Here is a 19,863-nt window from a genome sequence, read left to right as displayed (position 1 = left end):
AATTTTGGAGGCTACACACCCTTACATACATACTTTCATGAAATACTTACATACATCTATAGCTTATATGTGCACATACAGCCCTTTGAAAATCTACCCTTGAGTTTGGAGAGGAGTCAATAAGGCCTATGGAGGAGGATCTCTGCTGTTTTCGAGGTGTGTCAACTACAGCAGCACAGGGAATTTAGACAAATTTAATGGGAGGAGAATTTGCATTTATCAACCAGGAACTGTGCATGGGTGCACTTGAACTTTTCAACATGACAATGATGTGAAACATAAGGCCACATCAACCCTTCACTGGCTGCAGCAGAAAAAAGTGAAGGTTCTGGAGTGGCCATCACAGTCTCCTGACCTCAACATCATTGAGCCAATTTGGGGCAAACTCAAACATGCAGTTCATGCTAGACAACCAAAGAATTTAGAGGATATGGAGGCTTTTCTTGTGTAGGAGGTAGATCCTTGGGCCCATCAGCAGATGGAGTGGGCTGAAGCTGGAGGCCACAAGAGCTTCACCTATACCAGCCCATGTTTCCCTCGGGTTGAGCCTTCAAGTGCTGGGGCTGGCAGGACTTAGGCGAGCCTCAATGTTAAATACAGGTAGATGGTTCAGCCCAGAGACAGCAGCCAGCTGATGGCATGGTCCTATCCTGGATGGGATATGGAACAGGAACTCAAGCACCAAGGAACAAGAAGGAACTGAACGTGCCTGAGCAAAGGGAGGCCGAAGCCTTAATAGTCCGTATCCAGAGGATAGGCACAGAGGCATCACTGTCAAGCTTGAATGGAAGCTGGCTGCACTTGGAAGGTGTAGCAAGCAACGTGGAACTCTGGACTCAAGAAAGTCTGAGGTGAAGTCTTTCATAGCAATGGTCAAGGCTCGGAGAAGGCAGGCATGGTCAGACTGAGCAATGGTCTTGCACGGAGAAGGCAGTCATGGTCAGATGTAGCAATGGTCAAGGCTCGGAAAAGGCAGGCAAGGTCAGGCGAGGCAGTGGTCAGGCTTGGAAAAGGCATGCAAGGTCAGACGTAGCAGTGGTCAGGCTTGGAGAAGGCAGGCAAGGTCAGGCATAGCAGCGGTCAGAACCAGGAACTCAATCAGCACACAGATGAGACAAACACGGACAGGAACCAGGAACTTGGAGAAACAGGAACACAAAGCAAGGCTCACGGAGAAGCAACAAGTATGAGGACACCTGGAACAGGAGATCAAGGAGACCTGTTGCAAAGGCAACACTTCAGTGCGAGGTCTGAGCATTTAAGCGCTGAGGGAACTGAAATCAGCATCCGGGTTCACGGCCAGGTTCCAACCGCGGGTCCTTTAAAGATTTCACTGGTATGCGTGCGTGCGCCTAGGGAGGGGTGTGGCACCACCGGCGGGGTCTCTCCATGAACCCCGCGGAGAGGCCTGATGGATGGAGACATCTTGTCTAGAGGTCCCAGGAAACAGGGCATGACCAGAGGTGCTGGCGGAAGCCTGAGATCAGGACTGGCGGCCCACCGCCTCCAGCGACAAGGAGCTGGAGCCTGAAGCTTGTGTAGAGAGGTGAGAGGGCCGCACCATGGGGCTGCCACGGGCAGCGAACATAACAGTACCTCCCCTTTACACCCCCCTCCTGGAGGTCGGGGTTTGCTCGAATGGGTATGATGGAAACTCGAGAGGAGGGACTTGTCCAAGATGTTATGAACAGGCTCCCACAAATTTTCCTCGGGTCCATAACCCTCCCAAGAAAGGAGGTACTCCCATTGGTGGCCTTTATGGCGGATGTCTAGAACTTTATGGACCTTATACATCGTATCAGTCTCTGCCACCAATGCAGGTGGGGGCGACAAAACAGGATTAGCAGCCAGATGTCCAAATGATTTCCTTTATTGGGTGGTAACACGAATATATGAACAATGCCCAACTCTGGCCGAGTTTCGCCCTCTTACAATGGGGCTACATCAGGGGCTACAACATACAATAACACATACTTGTAAATAATAAAAAATAATAAGAAGAACATAACTGAAACACACAATTAGAATGGTAACATGAAAATGTGGTGTAGATATTAATTATGACACAGCATGTGAGTGTGAAAAAGAGAACAACAATTGAATTTTGGTCTTTACCTCTACTTGAGTCGTGTTATGATGACAATCCAAGTCTTAAAAAAGACTGTGCAACAAAAGGTCTGTAAATTAAATGTATAAATTCATTGAAAAACAATATTGAATCTTAAAAATTCTAAAAAATATTTATAGACCTTTCAAAAAACATCAAAGCTGGCATGATAGAATTAACCATATTAAAAATAGAGCACTAAAAAAATAATAAAATTATAACAGGTAGTGAAAAGTAAACAAAATAAATAAAATGAAATAAATTACATTTACACCATATCTTAATGTGATTTCCACTGACAAGAAAATTTGTGTGAAAGATGAATTTTTTTAAAAAAAGTTGATGTTATGTATCAATAAATGAGAGCTGCACTCAATATAGGAGTATATACTCACTATTGGAAAGGCTGGTTAAACTCTCAATGACAGCGGTACCTCAGTTTCTTATTTCGTAAACAACACAAGGGTTGCAAATGTGCCGAAATCTTGTTTGGAAAGATTGAAAAATTAAAAAAGAACATACTTCCTACGTGAATAGGCGAATTAAGATTGCAGAAACATATTGACTCTAAATACATATTGTGAAAAAAATTTTTTTAACTATGTGTACGTGTAAAACATGTGAACCAAAATAAAACAATGCTGATTTGACATTATTCAAGACAATTAGCAGGGTTATGATGAATGACTTTTGAAACGGCTCCTGGTTTGAAAAAATAAGTACATAAAGTGAGGAATATAGGTTATATGCAGATGGGTAAGTGTGCTTTAAATTCTACATATGATAAATAAATTGCTACAAAATACGGAATGTATATAAGCTGATTGACTAGAGGATAAAATAGAACATCTATGTGTTGTTTTAAGAAGATCATAAAAAACATTACATTAGCTCATAGAATGCTACTGCTGCCGGTAACTATGAGTGCTTGAATAACTATAAAAGTGCTGCAAAAAAGACGCGGAAGTAGGAACAAAACAAAGAGCTGTAAAATCATTTAGATAACATAAACAAACTTACTCTTTGATGTGGTTGTGAGGACAAACAACAGTATGGCTTTTACTTACTAACTCGAATCAAAACAGGCAAAGATGCCGCGACTGCTCTTTACATCGACTCATACTGCTATCAGTGAATGTGAGTACTTAGATAAATATAAAAGTGCTCTGAAGAAGCGAGTGTAAAACTATAAACCTAAAAAATCATTATATGCAGGCTAAAAAGTAATTTGAAAGACGTGCACAAACTTACTTTTTGATGTGGTTGTGAAAACAAACACAGGCGGCAGTGTGGCTTTCCCTTGTTAACTCGAATCAAAACAAACAAAAAAGACATGGCTGCTATTTAAAGAGGCTGAAGCGCGCCAAAATGACCTGTCTGTCAAAAGGGAGGGGGCGTGGTGATGAATACCCGTATGTGGAGGAAACTTGATTGCGGCGCATGCGAAAACAACTAGTAGGTAAACTGAACTGCCATGTATGTTGAATGATAGCAAAATGTATCAATAATTGCAAAATGTATCAATAAATAAAAAACTTGATGCAAAGATGAATGAATGAAAATGAAAAATGGGAAAGGATAATGAATGAAAAAATGAAAATAGATAAAATAAAACAATGTGGAATAAAAGGAAAAAAGATTGAATGAACAAGTGAAAAGAACAAGGACTGATTGAATAGAATGTAATGGGAAAACAACTATGGCAATTCACTACCTGTTATTAATTTGAATCATTTTATGATAAATTGTGTTGGATTGTAATAAAAATGTATGAGACTACAGGATATCAATAGATGATAATTGATGATGAATTGTGCTCTAACAAATATTTTAATAACAATAAAATGCCAGCTTTTAAGAACAATAAAAATGAATAATAAAAATGTCAAATACTAAAAAATATGAAGCAGAGGTAAAACAGAATAAATAATGAATAAAAATGGTGATAAATACTAAAATCACAGAAAAACAGAGTAATCAATATCCAAATTTAAGCCATGTGGTGCTGTAGTTTTAAAATCAAATATGAATTTTTGTTCTAGTTGTAGCAATCTAGCGTCTAAATCACCTCCTCTCCAATTTGAAAATACTTGTTGTAGTACACAAAATCTATAATCTTCAAATTTATGGTTTTTCTCCAAGGAGTGTGCTACTAATGGTTTGGTTTCTATTTTTCTATTTATGCTGCTCTTATGTTCGATGATTCTTTTGTTCAATTGTCTGATGGTTTTGCCAATATAGATCTTATTACATGGACAAAAAACAACATAGACTACAGCTTGGCTCTTACAATTTGTGAAATTTTGAAGTTTGAATTGTTTGTTACAACCTGGAATAGTCAGAGTGTCTGTTTTTAAATTAACACCACATATGGAGCAATTTCCACAAGGACGGTGGCCAGGTGGCCTTATATCTTTTGGACGTGTAACTGGTAAAGCCGACGGAGAAATATATTCCTTAATGTTTTTCTCTCTCTTGTTTGCAATCATAAGGTTTTTGCCTTCAAAACAAGGTAACATTTGTAATACTGACCAATGTTTTTTCAAAATATTGGTGACCTGAAAAGACATATGTGTGTATGTGAGAGGGCATACTATACGTTCATTGCCTTTTTTCTCCTGGTATTGTAGTAGAGTACTTCTTTCCATATGAGATGCTCTTAAAAAACCTGCATTGATGTGCTTCTTTGGATAACATTTTTGAACAAACCTATCAGACATTTCTTTGGATCTTTTTAGAAAGGTTTCCTCGTCTCCACATATTCTTCTGAGTCTCAAAAATTGTGAAAAAGGCAAATTTCTTTGGAGTGATTTATTATGACAACTGTCATAATGTAATAATTTATTGGTATCAGTCGATTTTCTAAAAATATCAGTAAAAAAAGAACCTTTATTAAAAGAGACTAAAATGTCTAAAAATGAGATCTGATTAGGACTAAAAACAAGACTAAAATGCAGATTAAAATCCAAATTGTTGAGCCAAGTATAAAAAAGCTGTAATGACTCCAAACTGCCCTTCCATATCACAAAAATGTCATCTATGTAGCGTTTCCAAAATAAAATGTTAGATTTATATTCATGTTCTCTTAAAAACAATTCTTCAAACCTTGCTACGTATAGATTTGCAATGGACGGAGCCATGGGAGAACCCATGGCTACGCCTTTAATCTGTTTAAAAAATTTTTGATTAAAAGAGAAAAAATTATACTTTAAAGGAAACTCCGCTAGGTCTATTAAAAATTGATTTGGTATTCTTGAGTGTGAATTGAATTCTAAAATCTGTTTCAAAACAATGTTCAATGCTGCGTCCTGTGGGATATTAGTATACAAGGACTCTATGTCCATTGTTACCATTAAAATATCATCATCTAAATTTTTAAAATCACTTAAAAGATTAATAAAATGTGTGGAATCTTTGATATATGATGGAATCTTTTGAACTTGCGGTTTTAAAAATTTATCTAAAAAAATGGCGAGAGGTTCTAGGAGAGAGCCATTGGCTGAGATAATAGGTCTTCCAGGAGGATTAGTAACTGACTTATGAATTTTCGGTAAAATATATATAGTAGGTATTACGGGATGTTTAACTGTTAAAAAATCAAATTCTTTTTTGGTAAGGAAACCAGCTTCTTTGGCTGTAGATAGCAAATTGTCAATATCTGTTTTGAGATGCATTGATGGATCTTTGTCAAGTTTCTCATAGAAATTGTGATCGGACAATTGTCGGTCTATTTCTTTAATATAATCACATCTGTCCATTAATACAATACACCCACCTTTATCTGCCGGTTTTATCACAACATTATTGTCTCTTGCAAGTGTGACCAAAGCTTCATTTTCTTTAATTGACAAATTATAATATTTCTTTTTGGATTTAGAATCTTGTTCTATCTTATTTAAGTCGTGCAAAATCAATTTTTCATATGTATCGATAACAGGATTATTGCTATTGGTGGGAATCCATTTGCTGGGATTTTTTACAATGGAAATGTCTTGTCCGATAGTAGGTTTGTCTGAGAAAGACTCAATGATTTTCAATTTCCTGGTAAACTTAAAAAGTTCAACCCGAGTTTTGAATGCATTATAGGCGGGGGTGGGAACAAAAGATAAACCTTTCTGTAATACCTTCTCTTCGTCTGATGTCAAATTACGAGATGAGATATTGACAATGGTATTATTGTCAGTGTTTTTTAAAATATCTTCAATAGGTTTTTCTAATAATGGTAGTTGTACTGATTGCGTTGTGGATACTGAATGTATCTCCCTCTCCCTCTCCCTCTCCCTCTCCCCCTCCATGTACCTCTTCCTCTTAAAAAAGGACTCTCAGTGTTGTTCTGTGGTAAATTCTCCGTGGTAGAGTCCCTTCTCCATAATTTACCAACCTCTTGTACTCTATTCTCTGATCTACCACTTATCTCTCTAGGGATCTGACTAGTTGTGTCTGAATATAATGGTGCGGAAGGATCTATTTCAGAATCAGTATTGCTGCGTATCCTTTTCGCATTCCTATCTTGATTAGGACTTCCATGTGTTCGTTTGTCTTTACGTTCCTCATTTTGTTTTTGAAAACCTACCTTCGGTAGTTGGTATGTTTGTTCTTTCCTGGGAAAATTTTTTTCAGGTAAATGCCAACTGTATATTTTCTTGTTCTTATAATCTCCCTCATCACGTTTAAATTTTTCATATTTTACATTCTTTAAATCATTTGTAAAACTGTCTAAATTTTTCTTATAATCTTTATAAATGATATCGAAACACAAGTCATTCTGTTGTAAATATTCTAAATGTTCATCTAGTGTCTGTTTTAATTTCTCTTCTCTTTTCTTGGATGTTTTTATAATCAAAATCATGAGATCTAGCGAACATTTATTAAGAATTGCTTCCCAAGAGGTCATGAAATCAGAATCTTCTTTGTACATGGTTGGAGGTTTGTTCACTCTCAAGCCTCTAGGTATGCGCTTATACCTACAGTAATCCAAGAGGGTCGAGGCATGCAGGTTGCTTCTGACTAGGCCTTTGCTTGTGTTGATAGTCTCTTCCCATTTTTTAATGAAATCCTCAAAGCCATTGTTGTCTTTAAAGAAAGGTTCTTCAGGTAATAGTTCATTAAGATGTCCATCATTGAAACTTAAAATGTCTTTCCACGGGGAAAAGGACATGATCCTCAAAAGTGAAGGACTGAAGAAACAGCAAGGAAGGCTGTCTAACAAAGCCGTGAGGGCGACAAAACAGGATTAGCAGCCAGATGTCCAAATGATTTCCTTTATTGGGTGGTAACACGAATATATGAACAATGCCCAACTCTGGCCGAGTTTCGCCCTCTTACAATGGGGCTACATCAGGGGCTACAACATACAATAACACATACTTGTAAATAATAAAAAATAATAAGAAGAACATAACTGAAACACACAATTAGAATGGTAACATGAAAATGTGGTGTAGATATTAATTATGACACAGCATGTGAGTGTGAAAAAGAGAACAACAATTGAATTTTGGTCTTTACCTCTACTTGAGTCGTGTTATGATAAAACCGGCAGATAAAGGTGGGTGTATTGTATTAATGGGTGTATTGTATTAATGGACAGATGTGATTATATTAAAGAAATAGACCGACAATTGTCCGATCACAATTTCTATGAGAAACTTGACAAAGATCCATCAATGCATCTCAAAACAGATATTGACAATTTGCTATCTACAGCCAAAGAAGCTGGTTTCCTTACCAAAAAAGAATTTGATTTTTTAACAGTTAAACATCCCGTAATACCTACTATATATATTTTACCGAAAATTCATAAGTCAGTTACTAATCCTCCTGGAAGACCTATTATCTCAGCCAATGGCTCTCTCCTAGAACCTCTCGCCATTTTTTTAGATAAATTTTTAAAACCGCAAGTTCAAAAGATTCCATCATATATCAAAGATTCCACACATTTTATTAATCTTTTAAGTGATTTTAAAAATTTAGATGATGATATTTTAATGGTAACAATGGACATAGAGTCCTTGTATACTAATATCCCACAGGACGCAGCATTGAACATTGTTTTGAAACAGATTTTAGAATTCAATTCACACTCAAGAATACCAAATCAATTTTTAATAGACCTAGCGGAGTTTCCTTTAAAGTATAATTTTTTCTCTTTTAATCAAAAATTTTTTAAACAGATTAAAGGCGTAGCCATGGGTTCTCCCATGGCTCCGTCCATTGCAAATCTATACGTAGCAAGGTTTGAAGAATTGTTTTTAAGAGAACATGAATATAAATCTAACATTTTATTTTGGAAACGCTACATAGATGACATTTTTGTGATATGGAAGGGCAGTTTGGAGTCATTACAGCTTTTTTATACTTGGCTCAACAATTTGGATTTTAATCTGCATTTTAGTCTTGTTTTTAGTCCTAATCAGATCTCATTTTTAGACATTTTAGTCTCTTTTAATAAAGGTTCTTTTTTTACTGATATTTTTAGAAAATCGACTGATACCAATAAATTATTACATTATGACAGTTGTCATAATAAATCACTCCAAAGAAATTTGCCTTTTTCACAATTTTTGAGACTCAGAAGAATATGTGGAGACGAGGAAACCTTTCTAAAAAGATCCAAAGAAATGTCTGATAGGTTTGTTCAAAAATGTTATCCAAAGAAGCACATCAATGCAGGTTTTTTAAGAGCATCTCATATGGAAAGAAGTACTCTACTACAATACCAGGAGAAAAAAGGCAATGAACGTATAGTATGCCCTCTCACATACACACATATGTCTTTTCAGGTCACCAATATTTTGAAAAAACATTGGTCAGTATTACAAATGTTACCTTGTTTTGAAGGCAAAAACCTTATGATTGCAAACAAGAGAGAGAAAAACATTAAGGAATATATTTCTCCGTCGGCTTTACCAGTTACACGTCCAAAAGATATAAGGCCACCTGGCCACCGTCCTTGTGGAAATTGCTCCATATGTGGTGTTAATTTAAAAACAGACACTCTGACTATTCCAGGTTGTAACAAACAATTCAAACTTCAAAATTTCACAAATTGTAAGAGCCAAGCTGTAGTCTATGTTGTTTTTTGTCCATGTAATAAGATCTATATTGGCAAAACCATCAGACAATTGAACAAAAGAATCATCGAACATAAGAGCAGCATAAATAGAAAAATAGAAACCAAACCATTAGTAGCACACTCCTTGGAGAAAAACCATAAATTTGAAGATTATAGATTTTGTGTACTACAACAAGTATTTTCAAATTGGAGAGGAGGTGATTTAGACGCTAGATTGCTACAACTAGAACAAAAATTCATATTTGATTTTAAAACTACAGCACCACATGGCTTAAATTTGGATATTGATTACTCTGTTTTTCTGTGATTTTAGTATTTATCACCATTTTTATTCATTATTTATTCTGTTTTACCTCTGCTTCATATTTTTTAGTATTTGACATTTTTATTATTCATTTTTATTGTTCTTAAAAGCTGGCATTTTATTGTTATTAAAATATTTGTTAGAGCACAATTCATCATCAATTATCATCTATTGATATCCTGTAGTCTCATACATTTTTATTACAATCCAACACAATTTATCATAAAATGATTCAAATTAATAATAGGTAGTGAATTGCCATAGTTGTTTTCCCATTACATTCTATTCAATCAGTCCTTGTTCTTTTCACTTGTTCATTCAATCTTTTTTCCTTTTATTCCACATTGTTTTATTTTATCTATTTTCATTTTTTCATTCATTATCCTTTCCCATTTTTCATTTTCATTCATTCATCTTTGCATCAAGTTTTTTATTTATTGATACATTTTGCAATTATTGATACATTTTGCTATCATTCAACATACATGGCAGTTCAGTTTACCTACTAGTTGTTTTCGCATGCGCCGCAATCAAGTTTCCTCCACATACGGGTATTCATCACCACGCCCCCTCCCTTTTGACAGACAGGTCATTTTGGCGCGCTTCAGCCTCTTTAAATAGCAGCCATGTCTTTTTGTTTGTTTTGATTCGAGTTAACAAGGGAAAGCCACACTGCCGCCTGTGTTTGTTTTCACAACCACATCAAAAAGTAAGTTTGTGCACGTCTTTCAAATTACTTTTTAGCCTGCATATAATGATTTTTTAGGTTTATAGTTTTACACTCGCTTCTTCAGAGCACTTTTATATTTATCTAAGTACTCACATTCACTGATAGCAGTATGAGTCGATGTAAAGAGCAGTCGCGGCATCTTTGCCTGTTTTGATTCGAGTTAGTAAGTAAAAGCCATACTGTTGTTTGTCCTCACAACCACATCAAAGAGTAAGTTTGTTTATGTTATCTAAATGATTTTACAGCTCTTTGTTTTGTTCCTACTTCCGCGTCTTTTTTGCAGCACTTTTATAGTTATTCAAGCACTCATAGTTACCGGCAGCAGTAGCATTCTATGAGCTAATGTAATGTTTTTTATGATCTTCTTAAAACAACACATAGATGTTCTATTTTATCCTCTAGTCAATCAGCTTATATACATTCCGTATTTTGTAGCAATTTATTTATCATATGTAAAATTTAAAGCACACTTACCCATCTGCATATAACCTATATTCCTCACTTTATGTACTTATTTTTTCAAACCAGGAGCCGTTTCAAAAGTCATTCATCATAACCCTGCTAATTGTCTTGAATAATGTCAAATCAGCATTGTTTTATTTTGGTTCACATGTTTTACACGTACACATAGTTAAAAAATTTTTTTTCACAATATGTATTTAGAGTCAATATGTTTCTGCAATCTTAATTCGCCTATTCACGTAGGAAGTATGTTCTTTTTAAATTTTTCAATCTTTCCAAACAAGATTTCGGCACATTTGCAACCCTTGTGTTGTTTACGAAATAAGAAACTGAGGTACCGCTGTCATTGAGAGTTTAACCAGCCTTTCCAATAGTGAGTATATACTCCTATATTGAGTGCAGCTCTCATTTATTGATACATAACATCAACTTTTTAAAAAAAAATTCATCTTTCACACAAATTTTCTTGTCAGTGGAAATCACATTAAGATATGGTGTAAATGTAATTTATTTCATTTTATTTATTTTGTTTACTTTTCACTACCTGTTATAATTTTATTATTTTTTTAGTGCTCTATTTTTAATATGGTTAATTCTATCATGCCAGCTTTGATGTTTTTTGAAAGGTCTATAAATATTTTTTAGAATTTTTAAGATTCAATATTGTTTTTCAATGAATTTATACATTTAATTTACAGACCTTTTGTTGCACAGTCTTTTTTAAGACTTGGATTGTCATCATAACACGACTCAAGTAGAGGTAAAGACCAAAATTCAATTGTTGTTCTCTTTTTCACACTCACATGCTGTGTCATAATTAATATCTACACCACATTTTCATGTTACCATTCTAATTGTGTGTTTCAGTTATGTTCTTCTTATTATTTTTTATTATTTACAAGTATGTGTTATTGTATGTTGTAGCCCCTGATGTAGCCCCATTGTAAGAGGGCGAAACTCGGCCAGAGTTGGGCATTGTTCATATATTCGTGTTACCACCCAATAAAGGAAATCATTTGGACATCTGGCTGCTAATCCTGTTTTGTCGCCCTCACGGCTTTGTTAGACAGCCTTCCTTGCTGTTTCTTCAGACCAATGCAGGTGGCACAGGGACCTTCCGGGTAGGCCAGGACAACACTACTGGCTTAAGCAAAGAAACATGAAAGGTATTATGCATACTCAAGGAAGGAGGCAACCGGAGCTCGTAAGTCACAGGTCCGATGCGTCGGGTAATCAGGAATGGTCCAATAAATCTTGGAGCGAATCTCTGTGAAGGAATTTGGAGTCTAATATACTTGGTACTCAACCAGACTTTCTGGCCAGGAAGGAATTCTGGAGCTGCACGGCGATGACTGTCAGCATTCTTCTTGGCCCGCGAAGACTCTGGCGCAGGCGAAGATTTGTCTGTTCCCACAATGTCTTAAGGGTATCCGCTGTAGCCTGGGCTGCAGAAGATGACACGGAGAGAGGTATGGATAATGGTGGTCGAGGTTGTTTCCCGTAGACTATAGAGAATGGTGATGTTCCAGTAGCTGTGGCGATGTGAGAGTTGTGGGAAAACTCTGCCCAGGATAAGAGGTACGACCAGTTGTCTTGTTGGTCATTGATACAGGCCCACAGGAACGCCTTCAGAGAGCGGTTCATCCATTCAGCTTGCCCTTTGGCTTGGGGGTGATAGGCAGTCATGAAGCTGATGTTAATACCGAATTTTCGGCAAAGGGAGCTCCAGTATCTGGCGATGAATTGAGGACCTCGATCGGAAACAATATCCACTGGTAGGCCATGTAGTCTGAAAATGTGATGAAAAAAGAGACGTGCTAGCTCTGCAGATGGTAGGCCCGGAAGAGGTACAAAATGGGCAATTTTCAAAAAACTGTCTATGGTGACCCATATCACGGTATTACCCTTAGAAGGGGGCAGATCAACGATGAAATCCGTAGATAAGTGAGTCCATGGTTCCTCAGGTGCTGGAAGTGTTTGTAAAAGTCCCGAAGGTCGCCCGACTTGGGGTTTTTGCTGTGTTCACACATTACAGGATTCAATATATGCCTTAGCATCAGAGACCAAAGAAGGCCACCAGAAAAACCTCTGGAGCACTGCCACGGTTTGCACACATCCTGGGTGGCCGGAAAATTTGGAGTCATGTGCCCAGCGAAGAACTCTTTCCTGGAGTCATCAGGGCACTACAGTTTTCCCAGTGGAAACTGGATGGGTAGCAGACAAGGAAATACAAGCTGGGTTGATGATGTGAGTTGGATCTTCGGAGATGCCCTCAGGTTCAAAAGACCGGGATAAGGTGTCTGCCAGGAGATTGTTATTCGCAGGGCAGTGGCGGAGCTCGAAATTGAACTTGAAAAAAATAAGGCCCATCGAGCTTGATGGGCATTGAGGTGCTGGGCGTGACTTAGATGTTCTAAGTTTTTGTGGTCAGTGAACATCGTGAATTTATGTTGTGCGCCCTCGAACCATGGGCGCCACTCTTCAAGTGTCAATTTAATGGTGAGCAGTTCACGGTCCCCAATACTGTAGTTCTGCTCTGCCAATGAAAATTTTAAAGAATAGAATGAGTATGGGACTGTGGTGCCAGAAGCAGTGCGCTGACTTAGAACAGCTTCACCTCGACTAAGAATGGACGAGTTGGATCAGGATGACTTAAGCAGGATCCCTTTTTGGAAGGCTTCTTTCAAACGATGAAAAGTGGTAACGGCCTCGGGCGGCCAATTTCATGTATTTTGGTCCTTCCGGGTCAGGGCCTTCAGAGGAGCAGCCAGTGTGGAGTAATGCGGGATAAAGTGGTGATAATAATTAAGGAATCCTAAGAAGCGCTGGAGCGCTTTAAATCCCATTGGTTGTGGCCAATCCTGGATTGCCCTCAATTTATCTGGGTCCATGGAGAAGCCTTGAGGAGAGATTATATAGCCAAGGAATGGTAAACTGGACCTGTCGAACAAACACTTATCCAGTTTTGCAAGGAAGTGGTTTTCTCTTAGGCATTGTAGCACCATTTGTACATTGGCCCGGTGGGTGTCCAGGTCCTTCGAAAATATGAGGATATCGTCTAGATAGATCATGACCTTGATATATAGCAGATCTCTGAAAATTTCATTCATCATCCGCTGGAATACAGCTGGTGCATTGGAAAGGCCTAAAGGCATCACCAAATATTCATAGTGGCCGTCTCTAGTATTAAAGGCGGTTTTCCAGATGTCATCGGGGTTGATTCTCACCAAGTTATACACCCCACATAAATCCAGCTTCATGAAGATGGTAGCACCTTGGAGATGATCAAATAGTTCAGAAATCAATGAAAATGGATATTTATCCTTACGGGTGATAGCATTTAGAACACGGTAATTGATGCACGGTCTGAGTGATCCGTCTTTCTTGGTCACAAAGAAGAATCCTGCTCCGGCGGGTGACATGGATGGATTGATAAACCCTTTTGCCAGGTTCTCCTAAATATATTTGGTCATGGCCTTTGTCTCGGGTAACGACAGAGGATAGGTACATCCACGATGAGGCATGGTTCCAGGAAGAAAGTTGATTGGATAGTCGGACCGATGAAGAGGCAGGAGGAGTATGACGGGGTCACTATGCCAGTCTGAGTAGGTAGAATAAAGCTAGGAACAAATACTCCCTGGAACCAAAGTTCTAGAAGGAGGGGGAAGAAAACCCAGGTGACACAGAGTCAAGGACATATACAAAATGGCTCCGGTGCTACCTTTGCCCTCACTATGTGACATATGAGGGCAAAGGCTAGCGCCGGCGCCATTTTGAATACTGGCAATACGGCCTGAGTGCAGGAGGTCGCTCCTGGACACCCGCTGGACTTTTGGCAAGTTTTGTGGGGGTCAGGAGGCCCCCCTAAGCTGGCCAAAAGTCCCTGGGGGTCCAGCATGGGTCCGGGAGCGATCTCCTGCACTCGTGCCGTCAGGTGCCAGGAACCAAAATGGCGCCGATAGCCTTGCCCTTACTATGTCACAGGGGCTACTGGTGCCATTGGTCAGCCCCTGTCACATGGTAGGAGCACAAGATGGTGCCGGCCATCCAGTGCTCCTACCATGTGACAGGATCCGGCCAATGGCACGGATACCCTGTCACAAGGTAAGGGCAAAGGATGGCCCGGTAGCCGGAGGACGGCCCGGAGCGGGAGATTGCGGGAGATCGCTCCCGGGACCCCCACTGGACCACCAGGTACCTGTAAAAAGGTTTTGGGGGGGTCGGAAGGGTGGGGGAAGCTAAGAGGTTACTTTTAAAGAGTCGGGGTGGGTTTTTTGTTTATCAGCTGGGCAGCCAATAAACAAAACGCGATCGGGCCCAATGGGAAAAAACCCACATGTGAATCCGAACCGATTCCGGTTCCGATTCACATCTCTAGTGAGGACTTAAAACATGCCAGTATTTTAAAATATTTTTTTAAATTTGTGAGGTTAATTCTGTGTGTTAAAGGACACATATTAAATTCGACTGGTCTGGTTTCTGTCTGTATTGCAGTAATTGTTCTCTGTCAGAGTATTTTGCCCTTTTGTATGCTTTTTGAATGACATGTTTGGGATAACCCCTTTCTCGGAATCTATCTTTCAGCATGGATGCTTGATCATGAAATTCTGTATCATCGGAGCAAATCCTACGAATGCGAAAAAATTGCCCAACTGGTAATCCCTCCTTGAAGCGATGGAGATGATGGCTTTCAAAGTGAAGAATATTGTTTCTATCCATGCTTTTCCTGAATAACATGGTACTGATCCCATGAATGTTTTTTTCTGATTAAAATGTCGAGAAAAGATAAGTGTTTGCGATGATAGGATATGCAAAATTTCAAGTGTGAATTGGCTTGATTCAACCATTTATGAAAGAGTAGCAATTGTTCCTCCGTGTGGGTCCATATAAAAAATATATTGTCTATGTAGCGAGACCATAATTTTACATGTTGGAAAAATTGTGATTTATAAACATGGTCTTCCTCAAATTGTGTGACAAATAAATTTGCCACATCAGGTGCTATTGGGGACCCCATGGCCACCCCATGAATTTGTAAGAAAAAGTTTTGTTTGAATACGAAAAAGTTGTTGAATAAAATCAATTCCATAAAAGATGTTAAAAATTCTGATGGAATCCGTTCAGGTCTGTCTCTACATGATAAAATGTTTTTGACCAGAGATAACACTTCGTTTTGAGGCACATTGGTGTATAATGCTTCTATGTCTAGGTTGACTAAAAAATGATCCATAGACATCGCTTCAAGTCTTGAAAGTTTATTCAACATGTCTGAAGTGTCTTGAACAAAGGATATAGCATTTTGGACCACTCGTTGAAGGAACAGATCAACAAATGTCACCAGTGCTTCCAGTATGGAACCATTAGCCGAGATAATGGGCCTGAAAGGAGGTTTAGATAACGTTTTGTGAATCTTAGGGACTCCGTATATGACTGGAGATGTAGGAGAGGAGACGTTGAGAAAATTATATTCTTTAACTGTAAGAAACCCATCCTCTTCTGCGTGATGTAATAATTCTTTGATCTTAATTCGTAGTTCTGGAGGGATCCGATTGGAGGGGAGTATAAGTTTGGTCCCCTAATTGAAGCAATATTTCTTCATGGTAGTCATCATAGTTCATGATGACTATGGCGCCTCTTTTGTCTGCTGGCTTGATTATAATGTTTTTGTTCTTGGCCAATGTTCTAAGTGCATAGTTTTCAGCACTGGATAAGTTGTAAAAAGTCCAATGTTTATTGGACTCTATTGTAAGTGTTCCTTTACCATACGGCAGCCATGACTATTGTTAAACTGTTATCGCTGGGGTTAGTGGACCCTTGGGCCGGCCGTGCGGATGAAGATTGGATGAGAAGAGAACTCCGCTGAGATGATACGGCCAGGAGGCGGCACGGAGCTGGGAGACCAAGCAGGAGCTTCACCACTGGAAGCCCACAATCCCCCCGGGAGGAGCCCGAGAGGACCCGGGCCGCTGGGACTTAGGAGTGGTCTCCCAGAGCAGAAGTCCAGCTGAGTGGAGAACAGTCTGAGGATCAGAACTGGCAGCAGGCAAAGAGACACAGAATACGAACCAAAATCAAGAACCAGGAAGTCAGTCCGAGGACCGGAAAGCAGAAACTGAAGCGGAGACTGGAACTGGCAAGGAAGCTGGATCAGGAGCGGAGGCTGGAACAGGTGAAGAAGCAGGATCTGAAGCGGAGGCGGGAATAGGTGAAGAAAGCTGAATCAGGAGCACAGGACCGCGGTCAGCAACAATAAGTCCTTAGAATGAAGTCTGTTGCAAGGCAACGACTTCAGTCAGACGCCGGGTTTAAATATCCTGCCGGCATCTGATATCATCTTGGGGGCCGGCCTCGGTTTCATGCCCCTGTGCTTCCAACTGCCTTCCCCTTGCATCCATGCATGCCTAAGGGGGGGTGGAGCTCAGAAGCAGAGCTCGGCGGCGTCTCTCTCATGGAGACACGGCCGCAAAGAGGGCCAAGAAGGCCTGAAAAATGCTGGACACAATCGCGGGACCCCAAGGCGGAAGAAGGTAAGGACCCGGTCAGAAGTCCAGCGACTGGGACTGCAACAACTATATCTTAAGCTAGATGCTGTTTGAAAAGGCTTTACATTTTCTTTGTTGCACAGATTAATCCACCGCAGTCTTCAGCTTTAAGTTCCCTGAAGAAGGAGTAAAGCAACTCCGAAACATTGCAGTGTTGTAAGGATCAAGTATCGCTGCATTTCTGGATAACTCATTTAAAGATAAGTGCATCACATATAGCTCCTGTTCAGGGGAATACATCAACCGCAATAGCTCTCACACGAGCACACATGAAGAAGTGACCTCTGATTAAAAAGCCCCAGTGCTTGAAAAGGCTATGACAAAAGCCATGAGTTGCAAAGGGCGCTGTATGATGGTCACTCATTCCACTCTTATATAAATGTGAGCCTCTTCATATAGCGGAATATCTTTATAAGGTTTTGATTCAAGCATTTCCCGCTATCTATCGGGTATTATTTTTCTGACCTATCAGAGCTAAGCATTTTTCTAATGCAGCCAATCGCCGCTCTCACTCAGTGCTCTGTGACGCTATTCCTGATGACGCAGCACTATTTATACGCTAAGCACACGGTGTGCCACGAACTTTCTTTGCGGGAGTGGTCTGGGGAGGTGGTCCTGGGATGGTGGTTTTACTCAGAGCTAGTCTGAGAGTCTCAAATCTGTATTCAATTGCTAGCTACTTTTATATAATTTTCCATTGAAAAAGATATTTGTTCGATTTGGCTGCAGTGCCAACTAGCCATGTTTTTTTTTACTGCACTTTTTTTTATTGATCTGAGACAGTCTCTCTGTCTGTGCCAGAAGCTGATAGCAGTGGCATTTTTCTGCTTATTTTACCCCCTTGGGGTAGATTACAAGCAGGATTTGGGTGTTGTGGGTGGGAGATATATTCAATTGCTAGCTACTTTGATAGAGTTTTCCATTGAAAAAGATATTTCTCCGTTTTTGCTGCTGGGCGCAAGCCATCCTTTTTATTTAACTGCAGTTTTTTTTATTGAACTCAGGCTGTCTCTTTATGCTCTTTTAAGCCAAGACAGTGCACTCACTGGGCATCAGTGGGCATTAGTCAGTTTTTCAGACTCACATATATATTATTGGGACAGCAGTGCTCTCTGAAGCCAAATCCCCAGTGGGCCTCTTTTGTAGCTACAAGCTTGGTGTGTGCATACAGTGGCCCCAGTTTTAGTGTACATCCAGGCACAGCCTCGTGGGCCTGTGGGTACTTTTGCAGACTCACGTATATTGGGACAGCAGTGCTCTTTGAAGCCAAATCCCCAGTGGGCCTCTTTTGTAGTTACAAGCTTGGTGTGTCCACAATACAGCGGTCCCAGTTTTAGAGTACATCCAGGCACTGCCTCGTAGGCCAGTGGGTACTTTGCCCTCTGAATCCAAATCCCGTTGGACCTCTTTTGGAAATAACTTTTAATTGAAATCCCTAATAGGCCATGACATTAAAGCCATAATGTCAGGGAAAGCTAGACGTGGTCGAGTGATTAGGACTGGCAGAGGAGGCACTCCAAAAGGCAGTGCCAGTCCATTAAAGTTAAAAAGGGACCTGTTCCAATCTAAAATCTCTGGAGGGGCAGGCAGTTGCATCTGGAAAAAAAATGAAATTTAAAGATGATGCTTTGCCACTACCTGTTTCTGATCCTGTAGTTTTGGAGGTGAAGGAAGGGGAGGCTGAATCATTCCAGACAAAATGGCAACACCCAAAAGCAGCAGTGCGACAGCTGACTCAACTTAGCATTGACAATGTAGCGCAGGCACTGTTTTGTGAAAAGTTGGCGCTGTGAGCAGGATAGGGTCAAATTAAATTTAAAATTTTTACCCTTCATGGTATCATTGAATAAAAATCAATATTTTGGAGTCATCTGTGTATTCTATTTCTTATATAGTACCAATACCTATACTTTATAAGTAACCATGGATGTAGAAGAAATGAGATTACAACTAGCTGCTCAAGAAGCAGAACTGAGAGTATTAAGATCTTTACAGGAGAGACCCTCAGAAGGTATGCACACTACAGCCATGTATCTTCCCAGAGATAAAAAAAAATTCCAGATTTTACAGGTGTACCAGCATTGCCAAGAGATCTGACAGTAGAAGACTGGATAGAGAGAACAGAAGCAGCATTAAAAGTTCTAAGAATACCTGAAGATCAACTAGAAGTGGTAAGAGACTATGTAATTGGGCAAGCAAGAGACTCTATCAGATTCATGCCTAAGATACAACTAAGAACATTGCAAGACTTATTTAATAGATTAAAAACTATATATGGAGATAAGGTACCTGTGAGTGTATGCTTAGAACAATTCTATATACGGAAACAACAACCAGGTGAAACTAAGAACATTTGGGTATGCTTTACAGCAAAAGCTAATGAGAGCAATAAATTGTGAAGGAGATTGCCTTGTAGATCCTGAAAGGATGCTTAATGATAGATTAGTTGTGGGTATTAGAGATGATAACTTAAGAAGACAAATGTGGCAGTGATTAATGGATCATCCTGAATTAAGTTTTCCAGAATTGTTACAAGCAGCTGTGTTGGGCTGAAGAAGATGAACATCAGATGAACAGACAACCATTAATAATTTTGATGAAGGATAAGATAGAAGTTGCGGTAATATCAATACCAACCACAGA

The 19,863-nt window shown here is 39.3% G+C and overlaps 2 long non-coding RNA genes across 2 annotated transcripts; one reads left to right on the top strand and one right to left on the bottom strand.

The window, feature by feature from the left end:
- Positions 1-1,903: 1,903 nt before the first annotated feature.
- On the bottom strand, positions 1,904-3,737 carry LOC115099527. Its single transcript, XR_003858819.1, has 4 exons — positions 3,359-3,737; positions 2,503-2,591; positions 2,116-2,177; positions 1,904-1,951 (listed from the first exon to the last, which is right to left on the bottom strand). It is a non-coding gene; the product is annotated as an uncharacterized LOC115099527 (long non-coding RNA).
- A 6,390-nt stretch (positions 3,738-10,127) lies between these two features.
- On the top strand, positions 10,128-11,650 carry LOC115099515. The gene is made up of 4 exons (XR_003858814.1): positions 10,128-10,195; positions 10,963-11,051; positions 11,377-11,438; positions 11,603-11,650. It is a non-coding gene; the product is annotated as an uncharacterized LOC115099515 (long non-coding RNA).
- Positions 11,651-19,863: the final 8,213 nt, after the last annotated feature.

Source organism: Rhinatrema bivittatum, chromosome 9, assembly GCF_901001135.1.
Source record: "Rhinatrema bivittatum chromosome 9, aRhiBiv1.1, whole genome shotgun sequence".
NCBI lineage: Eukaryota > Metazoa > Chordata > Amphibia > Gymnophiona > Rhinatrematidae > Rhinatrema > Rhinatrema bivittatum.
Note: the sequence above shows the minus strand (reverse complement) of the source record. Positions and strands in the feature narration are given on the sequence as shown.